The sequence below is a fragment of the Triturus cristatus genome, chromosome 4_1 (genome assembly GCF_964204655.1).
Source record: "Triturus cristatus chromosome 4_1, aTriCri1.1, whole genome shotgun sequence".
In the NCBI taxonomy this organism is placed as follows: Eukaryota; Metazoa; Chordata; class Amphibia; order Caudata; family Salamandridae; genus Triturus; species Triturus cristatus.
In genome coordinates, this window is record NC_140585.1 from 324,611,963 (window position 1) to 324,627,374 (window position 15,412).

At 44.5% G+C, this 15,412-nt stretch overlaps 1 protein-coding gene across 6 annotated transcripts in view; it reads left to right on the plus strand.

Annotated features, from left to right (window-relative positions):
* The window catches only part of LOC146854878 (sodium- and chloride-dependent GABA transporter 2-like), a 1,159,405-nt gene that overhangs the window by 896,996 nt on the left and 246,997 nt on the right, over positions 1 to 15,412 (plus strand). The window lies entirely within an intron of this gene.

Here is a 15,412-nt window from a genome sequence, read left to right on the forward strand (position 1 = left end):
CTGGACCTGGAAGAAGTTATACAAGAATGTTTGAAGATGGTGGCACAATTTCGTGATCCTGTACCACACTATAGTGCAAACAAAGACTGCTCTAGATCTTCGGGCAACAATAACTGCCTTACATAGGAAATTGTTCCCTCGAGCACTGATGGGATGCCCACAGTGACTCCTCAAACATCAGATGATATCCTTTAACAAGTTTGTGACTGTGCATGCAAATTTCCCTTGCTTGCTCTTCTCTACCTGTTTTAATGTTGTTTGCAGTATGTCTACTGAATTAGTGGACGAGGGTGGCTTCATAACTGGTTTCTTTGAACTTACCTTGTAGGCTTCTCATGCTGCCTTTAGCATTTCTGGGTTCAGTTGTTCCTATGTTGTGGGCGCCCAGACCGATTTTCTACCATTCACTCAAAATAGGAGGTGGCTGCTGTTCGAAACCTTGCCTCTCTGCTCACCCCCTAGGCCGGCTCCTTCTTTGTAGTCCCTTTAACTTCACTGGTTTGAATAAGTACCTGTTGTACATCTGCTCTCAATGAAATTATTTGTTTATTGTTTTGCTTTTGCATTTATTTTTTATTGTTATGAAACATACGTGTTACTACCTCACATGCTTAGTCAAAGCAATATTCCATACCCATGGCAACTAAGACTCTTACGCTCCCAGACACCACCCCATGGCTGCCACTAAGGTCAATACCTGGAACATGAGAGTTATCCATATCATCTCTTGTAGATACACTGTGCAAGCTTACCTAAGCCTCACACAAATGCATGTAACCTACTTACAAGAGTCAAACCTCACAAGTCGGAGGCATCCAGGCTGCAGAAGAGGTGGAGTGGTCAAATGTTTTTCACTAACTATTCTGCCTCAAGGGATCTTGATATGGGTTTGTGTGAGTGTCCCCTCTGCTGCCAATCACACGGTCAAAGACTCAGAGGGATGGTATGTATTGGTGGAAGATTGTTTGGATGGTAGCCGATTGCTCCTTGGAGCGATATATGCACCCAATGTGGACCAGTCCCCTTTCCTTCATTCCTTATCCATGGCTTTGGCCCACTGAAATGACATCCCCTGGGTGATGGGGGGTGGATTTCAACAATGTCCTGGAAGTGGGACTTGATCACTCCTTCTCATCTGTACCACCTCTAATGCACTTACCGTCACTGGTAGCCTAGCATGACCTGTCAGACTTGTCTTAGAGGCAATCTGTAAAGCATTTGTACATACACGCACAGTAATACAGTGGAAACACAAGTCCACCCAGTTTAGAAATATAGGCAATATTTCGCTGAATAAAACAAGAACAAAACAACACGAATCCAACTTACACAAGTAAAGATATCACTTTTTAAAGGTTAAATGAGTTCAGTCCATCGAAATCTATCGAGCCGTCACTTTTAGAACAAAGTACCTGGGATGCGTCAAAATTAAAAGATGGAAACAGTTACAGGGGAGGTGAGGTGCTGAAAAAACAAAGTGATGCGTCTGTTCCTTACTCCCAGGTGAGGTGACATGTTGGTCCCTTACTGCCAGGCTAGGTTATGTGTTGGTTCCGTACTGCCCGCCGAGGTGATGTGCCGGTTCCTTACTGCCAAGGGAGGTGATGTGTCCGTTCCTTACTGGAAGGGGCAGTGATGCATCGCTCTATGGACACGTAGCCTCGGTTCCTTACTGCTGGGCAACGTCGATGAAGAAATCGGCACCTAGTGACGATGTGTAGAAAATCCAGATGCCCTGTGTGGATGAGGTGGCAGAAAAGCAAGTGCTGCATCGATTTCACAGCTGCAAAGCAGGTGATGCATTGGTTCTTCAGCTGCAAAGCAGGGAATGCATCAGATTCATAGTGGGTGCCACCGACATTGGTACACAATGCTCGGACATGGTTTGCAGTGATCTTTCAGCTGCACTGCATGTGCTGCATCAATTCTTTGGCCACACCACAGCGATGTGATTATTCATCAGCCGCACAGCTGTGCTGTCTCCAGAAAACATAATACAAAAAGAGGGGGGACCTGGTTGTCGTCAATCTTTTAGCTACCTGCTTACAGCAAGACCAAAAACGTAACTTTTTAATTTGATCTGGTTATTTATTTAACCTGTTTCTTAGGTGAATTTATAAATGTATGTACATTCATAAATGCATAGATAGAAATAGACACCTTTTCAATTCAGAAACACATGTTGTGATTAAACAAAAATTAAAAGAACATAAAGACAAATATATATAACAATGTACAAAAACAAAACGTGAATGCATCAATACACCAATTTTATATTCAACAACTGACAAACCCTTTTTCTGTTTCATTCAAAGGGAAGGGAATGTCACACACTGGGACCATAATATGAAAATAGTGGAAATTATAATTTGTAAGCCTTAACCCACTGTATATAAACCCTACACAAGTTACAAATCCTCAGTGTACAATGCTCAATGCCAACGTGTTTCGAGTCCCGGTGAAACTCCAGGGGCTCTCATCAGGGCTTCTGAATTAAGGGTACTGGTATAATCTATAACAACAATAAAAACGAAAACAAAGGGAGATTGTGTCACTACTTTTTTTGTGAAAAGGAAAAGCACCCTGTCTCTCCTAGCTAGAAACTCAATAAGCATAATTTTACCTGATGGAACCGATTTCATCCTTCAGCGCGAGATTCTTATTAAGTGGTTGTTGTGGGCCCTAATTGGTCCTGTTCAAGAAAAATTCTGTTGTCAATTTGCATGTACGTTTATTGCTAATACACATATTTAAGCATTGGGAGGCAAACACTGCCTACCTTTACTGGTGGACACGGCCTGCTTGTATTTTGTTCAATGCCGTTTGAAAAACAACAATGTATCAAACCGATCCTGTAGACAAAAATATAAACACGGAGGAAGAAGGGGCAACAATGTATCACTTGTTCAGTATCCTAGCGCAGTGGTTTCCAAACTTTTGAACTCTGAGGACCCCCACTTAATTATTACTGGAATCCGGGGAACCCAACTGAATCATTATTCAAATCCGGGGACCTCCCATGAGTCATTACTGGAAGTCGGTGACCCCGGCCTAAGCAATGTTGATGATTTGAACCAATAAACAATACACAAAAATACAAAAAAAGCATTAATCAAACAAAACAAATACACAAATTACACATTTTATTTAATTAGAAAACGTATGAATAAAAAAGACATCAAAATTTTATTTTAATAGAATGGTTGGAGTTTTTCTAAATTCAATTGAGGCCATTCATCTCCATAGTATATTCAGTTTGAATCATTTGCGCTGCTCTCACAAATGAATCTGAGGATACTAATTTAATTTTTAGCCTCCCATTTCAATTTCCTTCACATTTACAGTATGTTTTAAAATGTTCAATTGTACGTTTAGCATCTTTATATATCTACACTTTATTAATCTGTTAATATTATTTGAGTTGAGTTTAGAGTTTGAGTTTAAGGGTTTTATAGAGCGCTCATACACCAAGCGGTTTCTTGGCGCTAGATGACTACTACTACTCAGGGGGCAGGAAAGTATGGGAAAGTGATCGTTTCAAGAGGGAAAGGCTTGGGTAAAGAGAAAGGTCTTGAGGCCCCTACGGAACAGAGGGTACTGGGAGCAGGTTCTCAAGTAGATTGGGAGGGAGTTCCAAAAAGCTGGAGCCGTGGTCGAAAATTTGGAGCCCCCCCACTTCTTCCGTTTGAAACGAGGGACCACGAGGAGATGATGGGAGGAAGAGCGGAGTTCTCTCGATGGAATATAGTCTTGAATGGCTGTGTTAATAAAAGAAGGGGCAGAACCTGTCCGGGCTTTGAAGATGGTACATGCAAGCTTGAATAAGGTGCGCTGCCGGACAGGGAGCCAGTGTAGGGAGACCAGAAGGGGAGTAACGTGGTGTGATTTTGGTAAATTAAAAACCAGCCGAGCGGCTTGGTTTTGGACCAATTGAAGACGCCTCATGAGGTATTCAGGCATGCCGTGGAAAAGGGCATTGCCGTAATCTAGGCGAGATATTACCATGGCCAGAAGTATTAGCTTAAGCGCATCAGTGGAAAAGAATCGTGAGACTTTACGAATTGTCCTGAGGGAGAGGAAGGCTGAGGATACAACGGCAGAAACTTGAGAGTGTAGGGAGAGTTGATTGTTAATTTTAAACCCAAGAGTTTTGACAGAAGGGACAGGAATGGGTGGGGAACCTAAGGAAGAGGGCCAAAAGGAAGAGGACCAGGGACTGGCGCAACCACCTGTCAACACCAATTCCGTTTTATCGGGATTGAGTTTCAGGTGGTTGAAGTTCATCCAGTCCTGGATAAAAGTCATGATGAACTGAAAATTGGATATTGACTCGGGGGAGGAAGAAAGGGAAAAGATGAGCTGGAGATCGTCTGCGTAATTGTACACAGAGACCTCCAGCTGCTGTAAAGCAAAAATGAGGGGGGCAATGTAAAGATTAAATAAAAGGGGAGACAAAGAGGATCCTTGGGGGACCCCGCACTGGATGGGCCGAAAATCAGCTGAGTAATCACCCAGACGAACCGCCTGGGCCCGACCACTCAAGAAGGAGGATAGCCATAACAAGGCCGTCCCTCCGATTCTCAAAGTAGTCGCGGACCCCCTGAGGAGACTTCGGGGACCCCCAGGGGTCCCAGGACCCCAGTTTGGGAATCACTGTCCTAGCGCACAGAATAGTGAAAATGGCTCCGAGGGAACTTGCCGAGGTAGCTGCTAATGTGTCATGGCTTGCCAGGAAAGCAAGCGAAAGAATGATTTGAAGACGGAAAGTCTAGCTGCATGTAAGTAAACTCGCAGGACCTGTTCAATTTAATGAGTAATGAGTAGTTGTGAGACGCCACATTACTAATGCGCCCATGTCCTGTTTTAGAATTGCCACGAGTTCAAAATCACAAGGCGCATCAGTCCAAAGTCGAAAAACCGGAGAAGGTATGCTTTTCAACTTACAACAAATTAACGCTTAAATTCTGCTTTGGAAGTAAGCGTGCTAGGATAGTGAACAAGTGATACATTGTTGCCCCTTCTTCCCCCACGTTTAGATTGTTGTCTACGGGATCGGTTTGATACATTGTTGTTTTTCAAACGGCATTGGACAAAATACAAGCAGGCCGCGTCCGCCAGCGAAGGTAGGCAGTGTTTGCCTCCCCATGCTTAATTATGTGTATTTGCAGTAAACGTACATGCATATTGACAACAGAGTTTTTATTGAACAGGACCATTTAGGACCCACGACAACGACTTAATAAGAATCTTGTGCTGATGGATGAAATCGGTTCCATCAGGTAAAATTATGCTCATTCATTTTTTAGCTTGGAGAGACAGGGTGCTTTTCCTTTTCACAAAAAAGTAGTGACACAAATTTCCTTTCTTTTTGTTTTTATTGTTGTTATAGATTACACCAGTACCCTTTATTCAGTAGCCCTGATGAGAGCCCCTGGAGTTTCACCGGGACTCGAAACGCGTTGGCATTGAGCATTGTACACTTAGCATTTGTAACTTGTGTAGGGCTTATATTAGGCCTGGGCGAAGCACTACGCTACGCTCGCGTAGTTTGCGAAGTTCGCGCTACTTCGCACTACGCGAACTGCACGTAGCACAGTGCGAACACGCGTAGCGTAGTGTTGCGTAGTGCTGCGGTCATTTTTTGCTTGCTCGCGGTCCTCAACGTCAAGTTGGCGACCGCGAGCAAGCAAAATGACATCCTGGCGAGACTTTTTCCTTGTTCGCGATCGCGAGCATGGAAAATAAACCTCCCGGCGAGATTCCCAACGCGAGGAGGTCAGGTTTCTCATTGCGAGGGGTCGCGTATGCTCGCGACTGCTCGCGATGAGAAACTACCAGTTCGCGTTGAGAAAGCTGCAGCTCGAGTAAAAATCTACTCGAGCAGCAGAAAACTACAGCTCGCACTGTGCAAGATGCCATTTTCAATGATTGCACAGTGCCGGTTGCTTGTCCGCACTGTGCAATCATTGAAAACAACATCTTGCACAGTGCGAACATGTTACTACGCAGTTCGCGAAGTGCTACGCGTAGCTCGCGTAGTGCGAATTTCACTTTGCGTAGCTTCGCGAAGTGCTACTTCGCGAACTACGCCCACCCTTAGCTTATATACAGTGGGTTAAGGCTTAAAAATTATAATTTCCACTGTTTTCATAATATGGTCCCAGTGTGTGACAGTCCCTTAACTATGAATGATACAGACAAAGGGTTTGTCAGTTGTTGAATATAAAAATGGTGTATTGATGCATTCACGTTTTGCTTTTGTACAGTGTTATTTATATTTGTCTGAATGTTCTTTTAATGTTTGTTTAATCACAATATGTATTTCTGAATTGAAAAGGTGGCTCTTTCTATCAATGCATTTATGAATTTACATACATTTATAAATTCACCTAAGAAACAGGTTAAATAAATAACCAGATCAAATTAAAAAGTTGAGTTTTTGGTCTTGCTGAAGAGGTAGCTAAAAGATTGACAACAACCAGGTCCCCCCTTTTTTTGTATTACATTACACGGCCCTACCTGGTGTCGGTCTCTTGGGCCTAACCCCTTTTTGTTCCTACGTGTCCACAAAATAGGCACTAAGAGTTGATGCATGGATTTTCTTCTTCAGATCACCAGATTCTACTTCTAAGGACCCTGGATTTGGATCTGTAGTACCCTGCCTGGGAAAATGTCAGCATGCTTAGTTCTGGACTTAGATAAGGCTTTTAATTCTCTCAAATGGCCCTCTTTATTTCAAGTACTCCATCGGTATAGACTGGGGCCCCATTTCCCCCAACTAAATAAACTATTGTATACCAACCCCACGACTAGAGTTAAAATGGTTGCCATGCCTTGGATCCCATTGTACAGCAATGGGGGACTCGCCAGGGGTGCCCATTGTCTCCCCTTCTGTTCTCACTGTCATTGTAGCCTTTGGCGCACCATTTGCATGCCCAGGCCAACCCTGAGCGATCCCCTTGAGGGATCGTACACACTCGGTCTCCCTTTATGCAGACAATATGCTATTCCATGTTAAGGATGTCCGGTCTGTACCTCCCACTATTGCAAGCCTATTGACTAATTTTGCGACCATCTCTGGCCTTAGAGTTAACTGGACTAGATTGCGTCTCTCCCCTTTCATTACTCATACTCCAAACTGGGTGACAACCCTCTACATTTCGCTATTTAGGTATACATGTCCACCACATGTCTAAGGACCTTTTGGAGGGTAATCTGGCTCACGCTGTCTCTGCGCTACATGTGCATTTTGGCAGACTCTGCCGCTGTCAGTTAGGGGAGGGTGGCGCTGACAAAAATGGTGGTCCTACTGAGACATTGGGGTTATTTTGTCAATCTCCCTCTTTTTATACAGCAACTCTTTTTTCATTCTTTAGAGTGCATGTTGGGTGATGCTATCTGGCACAACACACGTCGCAGAGTAGCGCTACTCAAGCTTTGTCTCCCTACAGACACTATCGGGCTTAATGTTCCCAATCTTGAACAATGCTATTTGGCCTCTCATCTTCAATGAGTGTCACACTGATGTGTAGGTGCAAATCCAGCAGATACCACAACACTTCTTCCTCCTTGAGACTGGGAGCGGTTACTTACCATCTTCTAGCCCCTTGCTAGGACTCTATTACTAAGTGTGCCCCTCCTCCAGATCACTTACTGATGTTATCGGAGGGCGCTGTTCATTACTCGGTCGACCAAACCATTTGCCCCCCGGCACTGCCATTACTTGGTTTGCTGTGCAGATGTGTGTCCCCTTCTCTTTGGGAATTAACAATATGGCATCTGGCGGGCTTACAGAGGCAATTTCTATCACAATGGAACTCTCCTCTTCATAGAGAACTTATTGGCTGTCTCAGAACTCCCACCTGGCCAGTTCTTACTACATGGTTCCTTTATTGGTGTATTGATCCAGTCCTGGAGAGAGATACAACAGGCTGGCAGCCAGAGCACCGGAAAGGCTGGAGAAAACCAGGTGAGCAACCTCTAAGGTAGTCACCAGAGGAAATACCACATCATCCCCAACACAAGATTCTTGTCAGGGATGATGAGGCACATTGTTTGATACCAAACATGACGTTTTTCAACAGTACCATAATAACGCTGGAAACCCTTTTGTTTGCCTGCAAGCTAGCCCATGTTATCCTATAGACCACCTATCTCTTACCCTTTAATGGTAGCAGCCGATATAGGCAAATATAAGCTTGCGCTGGCATGTCCTCACATTTATTATAATGCACCCTTCCTTCTGGGCTCAGGAGGCCTTACTTTTGGGGTGACTGTCATATTAAAAATAGTGCATTGACTTAGCCACACGTGGTGATGGCAAAGGTGAGTTTGAGCAGTTTGCACTTATCCTGCAGTCTGTCATTAGTTTACTTAGGTCATTCAGGGTGGCACAAACAGTGCTTCAAACTCTGGTGATCCCTTTAACCCATTTAGTGGCAACCACTGGCACCATACACTAGGGGTTAAAGTGCTTGCCAATTGATGTTGCCAATTCAAATATATTAGTTTTATGTAGAGAGCACTGGCACTGGGGTCAGGGTAGCAGGCTCCAATAAACTTCCAGAGACATAACATCAACATACAAAAAGGGCACTTTCTGACGTGCCCCCCTCCCAAAAGAAATCGATAGGTGATGAGCAACTAACCTGTCTCCTGGTAGTTCTTATTATCTAAGTGGAAAAACCTGGAATGGCCATCTGCATTGGCATGATCAGTCCCTGGTCTGTGCTCCACTGAAAAGTCCATACTCTATATGGAAATGGAACACCTCAACAATCTGGGGTTCTCTCCTCTTATTTGCCATCAGAGAGGCCTATGGTTGGTTTGAATCTTGAAGTGAGTCCCAAAGAAGCATGGTCTCAGCTTCTTCAGGGATCAAATCACAGCAAAGGCTTCCCTTTCAATGTCACACCAATGCTTCTTTCTAGGGAGGAGTCACCTGCTGATATAGGCAACTGGTTGATCTTGACCCTCATAATTTTTTGGGGATAACACTGCCCCAATCCCATGTTCAGAAGTATCTCTTTGGATAATGAACCCTTAGTCTGGTGTCTTCAGGACAGGTGCTGCTGAACACATTGCCTCTTTTTGCCTGTCAAAGAAGGCTTTTGGCATCCTGTGGTGCAGAAGACCATCTTTGCCTGCTTTTGTAGGTAGGTTCAGTGAGTGGTGCCACAATGGTCCCATACCCCTTCACAAATCTCCTGTAGTACTCATACTTGGGTCTGGGTTTTGGAAGCCTCCCACTGCAGAATTGTCAGGATCTTGGGTAGGAGCGGTTGGACTTGGCCTCCACCCATTAGGGGACCCAACTACACAGCATAACTCTGCCCTATCTGGTACTTACTGATCTTCATAGTTAGACATACCTGTTGCAGGGCCTCTAAAACTTCTCTCAGGTGGACCAAGTGATCCTCCCAAGTGCAACTAAAGACAGCTATATAATCTAGATATGCTGCACTAAAGTTGTCCAGTCCTGAAAGACCTCAACTCACTAACCTTTGGAAGGTGGCAGGTGCATGTTTTCCAACCAAAATACATCACTTTAACTGGAAGTGGCCTTCTGAGGTTGAAAATGCTGACCTCTCCTTTGCTCCCTGTGTCAGCCCAATCTGCTAGTACCCTGATGTTAAATCATATGTTGTCAAGAATGTGGTTGTACCATCTTGTCAATGAGCTCATCTCTTCTTGGAAAGGGATGAGCATTAGTTTTAGTGACTGCATTTAAACCCCTGTCCTCCACACAGAATTTAATCTCTGATTTTTCACCTTTTGAGTAAGGTTTGGGGACCAGTACCACTGGGCTAGCCCAGGAACAGGTAGAGGGTTCTATCACCGCTAGGGCTAGCATCTTGCTTACCTCAGGTTTGATGCAGACATAGACATGGTCAGCCAGTCTGTATATGTTGTTCTTGACAGGGAGGCTATTGCCAGTGTCCACATCATGGGTACACCATATTGTCTAACCAGGGTCAAAGAAAAGAGTTGAGCAAACTGGCCTAGGACTTGCTTGCAGCCATATTTCTGTTGCACAGAAAGAGAGTATGATAAAACAACACCCTCTACTGAACCATCTTATGGGTTATTTGACAGTCGGTCACTAAGGGGTTATTTTCCTCCTCCTGGCATCCATGAGCATGGTCATGTCAGCTCTGTCCTTGTGAGGCTTAAGGCGATTTATATGGAGAACTCTATGAGGACTTCTAGAGGTGCCTAGGTCTACCAAGAAGGTGACTTCCCCTTTCTTCTCCAAAATGAGATAGGACCTGTCCTTGGGGGAGGGGGGAGGCCTGGGAGCCACAGGCTCGAATATCCACACCAACTGACCTGGTTTGTACTGAGCCAGTACTGACTTTTGGTCATACCACTGCTTGAAAAGCTACTGGGTAGCCTCCAAGTGTTTGTTTTCTCTTTTCATGTACTAAGCCATGCATGAACGGAGGCCCAGTACATAGTCCACTATGTCCTGTTTTGGCCCATACCTCCCTAGTATAGAACCTGAATAACATCATCTTGCCGTTCTGGACCAAAATCATCAATGCTTCCCTCTCCTCCGGCTGTGAGCCTGACTCCCTCCAAATAGGCCAAGTCACACCCATTCTAAAAAAACCTGGAGCAAATCCTAAGGATCCCAGTTATTTCAGACCGGTCTCTAACCTTCCTTTCCAAGCAAAAGCAATTGAAAAATGTGTCTTGATTCAACTCAACCAATTTATCAAGAAATTCAACCTGCACAATACCTTCCAATCAGGATTCAGAAAAGGATGTAGCATGGAAACTGCTATGCTCAATATATCAGATGACATTCTCAGAACAAAGGTGACGTTTACCTTCTAATACTCCTTTACTATCAGCGGCATTTGAACTAGGCCTGGGCTAAATTTCCGTTCCGCTCGTGGAAATTGCGATAATTTGACATTTTCGCGTTCCGCGGAGAGCGCAAAAATTTCAAAATTTCCGCATTCCGCAGCTTAGCGATAATTTGTTTCTTGCTCGCGCTGTAAAATAATACATTCTCGGGCGCGCGATCGCCTTACCTGAATCCCCGCGTTCGCCGACAAGTTTTCCCGATCCGGTCGCGTTCTCCACGAGATGTTGGATTGTTGGTAGCCATTTGCGCTGTCTCGCGAGAGTTCGCGCCAGCAGTAATGTCATTGGTCGCGCGATCACGTCTTTCTTCTCGCGATCATGCACCGCGAGAAGAGTGAAAACAAGATGGCCGCGCCCGCGAGCAACCGCATGGGTAAGTTGGTGAGCTGCGACCATGCAGAAAATACCGCGAACGGGCGGGAAAAAAACTTCCGCATCTTCGCGATATTTCCGTGTGTTTGCGGAGATTTTTAACATTTTCGCGATAATTTGTGAAAGTCACTTTCGCAAATTCCGCCCACCCCTAATTTGAACCAGTCAACCACCAAACTCTATTTGAGACCCTGAAAAATTGCACTGGTATCAATGGTACAGTCCTGAGATGGTTTACATCATATCTACATCATTGCTCACAACAAATAAGAATCAGCAGTTGCCTTTCACAGCGTTCACTAATTCTACAAGGAGTTCTGCAAGACTCCATCCTTTTCAACCTCTTCAAGGAATCCCTCACAAATATCTTGAAACAAGCAGGTGTGAAAAATCACCTATATACTGATGACATGCAACTTTACTGAATCTGCCATCTGAGTACCACTCTAAACAAGATACAAACCTGACTAAGCACCAATCACCTAAAACTAAATCCTGATAAAATGGAATTATTACTCTTTTCCCCAAATGACAAGCCATCACCAATCCAACAGTGACTCAAGAGAATGGGCACTCTTAATTGTTCTCTCACACTCAACCAACTCTGTGAAGTCACTGGGAATCACCCTAGACAAAAACATGTCACTAAAAGAACATATTAACAATTCAGCCAAAGGGGCACTCTATGGCCTCAAACAGCTAAAGAAAATCAAACCATGCATCACACCTGTAGTGCCATCACGTGTCCTCTTAGAAACTTGATTACAGCAATTCCATAATCACTGGGACACCCAAAGAGCCACCTTGTGTCTCTTAGAACAACTTTAAATGCAGCCACTAGACTACTCACAGGCACCAACAGATTTGACCACATCTCACCTGCTCTCAAGAGTCTCAACTGGCTCCCAATTGAAGGAAGATGCCTCTTCAAGACAGCGGGTATCACTCACAAAGCTCTCCACAATGCAAACCCTAAATAATAAGAAGACAGACTACGGAGAGCGGATAGAACTAGGGCTCTTAGAAGCTCTGACTCACTCTTTCTCATTCCTCCTAAACTAGAAAAGAATATCCCAGAAACGTGCTTTCTCAGGTAACACTAGATTGATTTGAAACTCACTTCCTAAACACATTTGCTGCAACCCTTCCCATACCTGCTTTAAATGGAATCTCAAAACTCCACTACTGATGAAATACTAAAACTCTTCTCCCTGAGCCTACTACACCAACAGGATCATTCCATATAGTCACATGACCCAATTCAGCTTTTATTCTATCACTAATGTCTCTGAGGGACAAATTGGATTATCTGTTTCTCATTGAGATTAAAGTACTATTTTGCTTTGTTTTTGTTCCTTCCTGTTATACTACATTGACTTCTTCTATCAATGTTATGTTTCATGAAGCACTCTAAAGCACTATGAGCCCCTTGGGTCTAGCCAGCACTCTATACAAATCTCATATAAACAAATACCACTACAATGCATCTGTTCCCAGGTGCAGTTTGAGTGTCAAGGGGACCAACAATGTCTCATCCTTACCCTCTCAAAAGGAGTCCCAACCACTTGAAGTGGAATTAAGGGAGCGTTTAGTTCTGCCCCTGCTTTACCACTGGTTTGATAGGTGATAGAGTAGAGCCAACATTTCTTCAACTTTTCAGATATCTGGGGCCAACAAAAATGGGCTACCATCCAGCCCTAGATTTTGTTTTGTCCCAGCTGTCCAGCTAGGGGGGTGTCATGTGCTAAGGTCAGAATAAACTCTCTGTACACTTGGGGGACCACCACTCTGCTGGATGCCCCTGGTTTGGGGTTCCTGGCCTCAGCGTACAGAAGCCCATCTTCCCAGTAGCCCCTGGGGGTGTCACAACCTCTTCTTCTTCTTACTTTAAAGCTTTCCGACTGAGGCCTACAAGATTTGGGCATGTCTTTTGCCCTTGGCATAGGTCCTCTCTGGAGGGTCCCTCAGCACTTAGGAGCTCTGCCTGGCTAGGCCAGACCTCTTCAGCTACAGTTCCCTCCTTAGGCACCAGAACATCTCTCTCAGGAGAACTTTCCCTCTGGCTTGTCACCTCTTTGAAAACGGTCTTAGTAGACGTCTTGCCCTTTCTTTTTCTTTGGGTACCATGGTCCACTATTTCAGGTTCCAAGCTCCCAATACTTTCCTGATGTGCTGCTTGTGGTCTTGTAGTAACCTACACCCACTCAGGGAGACCCAGAATTTCTGCATGAGCCTTCCTTTCAACTTCAGCAGAGGTCTGCAAATCATTCCCCAACAGACACTCTACTGGGATGGCAGGGGACACATCCTCTTTCTTTTCGCAAGTAACCCCTCCTCACTTAAAGTTTACCAAGGCTATCCGAGGAAGTCTATACTCATTTTTATCATTTGTAACCTGGTGACAAATACCAGGTATTTCAAAAAGAGGGGTCATTATTCCTAATAGATATAAGGAAAGTCTAGGTCCTGGATAGATTTTAAGGGACAATCAACAAGACGGCTTCTTGTTGCCCTGACACATCCCTAGAGATGTCATGCTTCATCATAGGGTGAGTGCTCCTCGTAGAAGGGTCACTTTAGCTGAGATCTTTTTGTTTATCGCTGTTTGATGAGTGTGAGAGAGTCCGAAAGGAGTGGTGAATGATGTATGTGAAATAGTGATATTAAAACTGGCTAAGGGATATCAATTCTGTATTTAATGTGTGGATTCCCCTGTCGCATTAAAAGACCTGGTAGGCTAGTGCTACTGTTGGAGCTGCAATGTCCCCTAGTAGCTGAGTGTGATTTCTTTAGTGAGATAGAAACGGGTCAACATGTTGGCACCCCAGTTGGTCTAAACAGATCCCTAGAACTTCATCAGGACTAAAATAAACAAGGGAGGATGAATAGCCCACCCCACATGTGATTTAGCAGTGAGTGGCCCCCCTCTAACAGGGTCTTACCAATTTGTGATACATTTTTCTGCCTGTGCGACCTATTCTTAATTGACATCCAGCCTCATGGGTTAATGTAGAAGAATACACACATTTGTGTAGGTTCTGAACGGTGTACTGCCAAGTCAATTGGATAAGCATAACTGGAGTTATGAATTTCAGAAGCAAAATAAAATCAGTGCAAAACATTACTGAAAAATGTTATCACTGCGGTCAATGGGAAAAAGCACTAGCGACAATCGGTGAATTGCAGGTCGAGTTGCGTGGAACCCAAGGACGGTAAAAGTGATGCGGGTCTCAGGAAGGACCAAACCATGACAGTCAGTTAAATTTTACCTCGCTCGATAAGCCTGGTTTTAGTTGTCCTGACTGTCCTTGGTGCTAAAGCAGAGACATCAGGGAAGCTTACATGGTGCTGGTGGGGAACCAGGTGCAAAAAGTCAACAAAGAAACCACTGCTGATGTTTGATGAAGGTTTTCTCTAGTTTCCTCGTGGTGCAGTGTCGAGTAAAGGTAATGGTTGCGGAACTGGTGACCAACAAGCCTTAGCAGCAGCAATCTCAGCAAAAAGTTATGTCGATGTCCAGAGATCCAGGGGGAAATGGTAGCTGCCTGAAACTTGCTGGAGGTTTGGACTACATTTCCCACACTGCACTATACATCTTTTAGGCAATCCCTCAGAGGGCATGAAGGCCAGCAATTCTTTGGTTCTGGCATGTTGTTTTTTTCCTGCAGTGTACAGGGGACTCATGCTACTCGTTCAGCGGAGTTTGGAGCTACCTTTGGCTCTCAAAGGAGTCCCTCTGTTTGGGGGCACTGGGCATTGTTCCAGGATGAGTCACAGCTTTGCATTTCTAGAAAGGCTGCCGCAGGTGTAAAGTATCACGTATTTGGTTTGTCTAGCCCCTGTTGTCACTGGCTCTGGTCTCTTCTTGTGTCCTTTGTTGCAAGTCAGATCAGAACTGAAGTTCTAGTGACAGAGGTAGCCCTTAAATCCTAGATATAGGGGTGTGGGTGCAAATGGCCAATGGGCTACTAGTTTCCAGCGGCTGATCTGCCCCTGAGTGACCACATGGTAATGGTAAGGGCCACTATAGGGACATATAAGCTTAGACGGATATGTCTTAATATAATGAACCCTGCCTCCTGGAATCAGGAGGCCTTCCTTAGGGGTGACTGGCATATATTAGAAATTGTATATTGACTTTGCCATACGTGTTGAGGGAAAAGTCAAG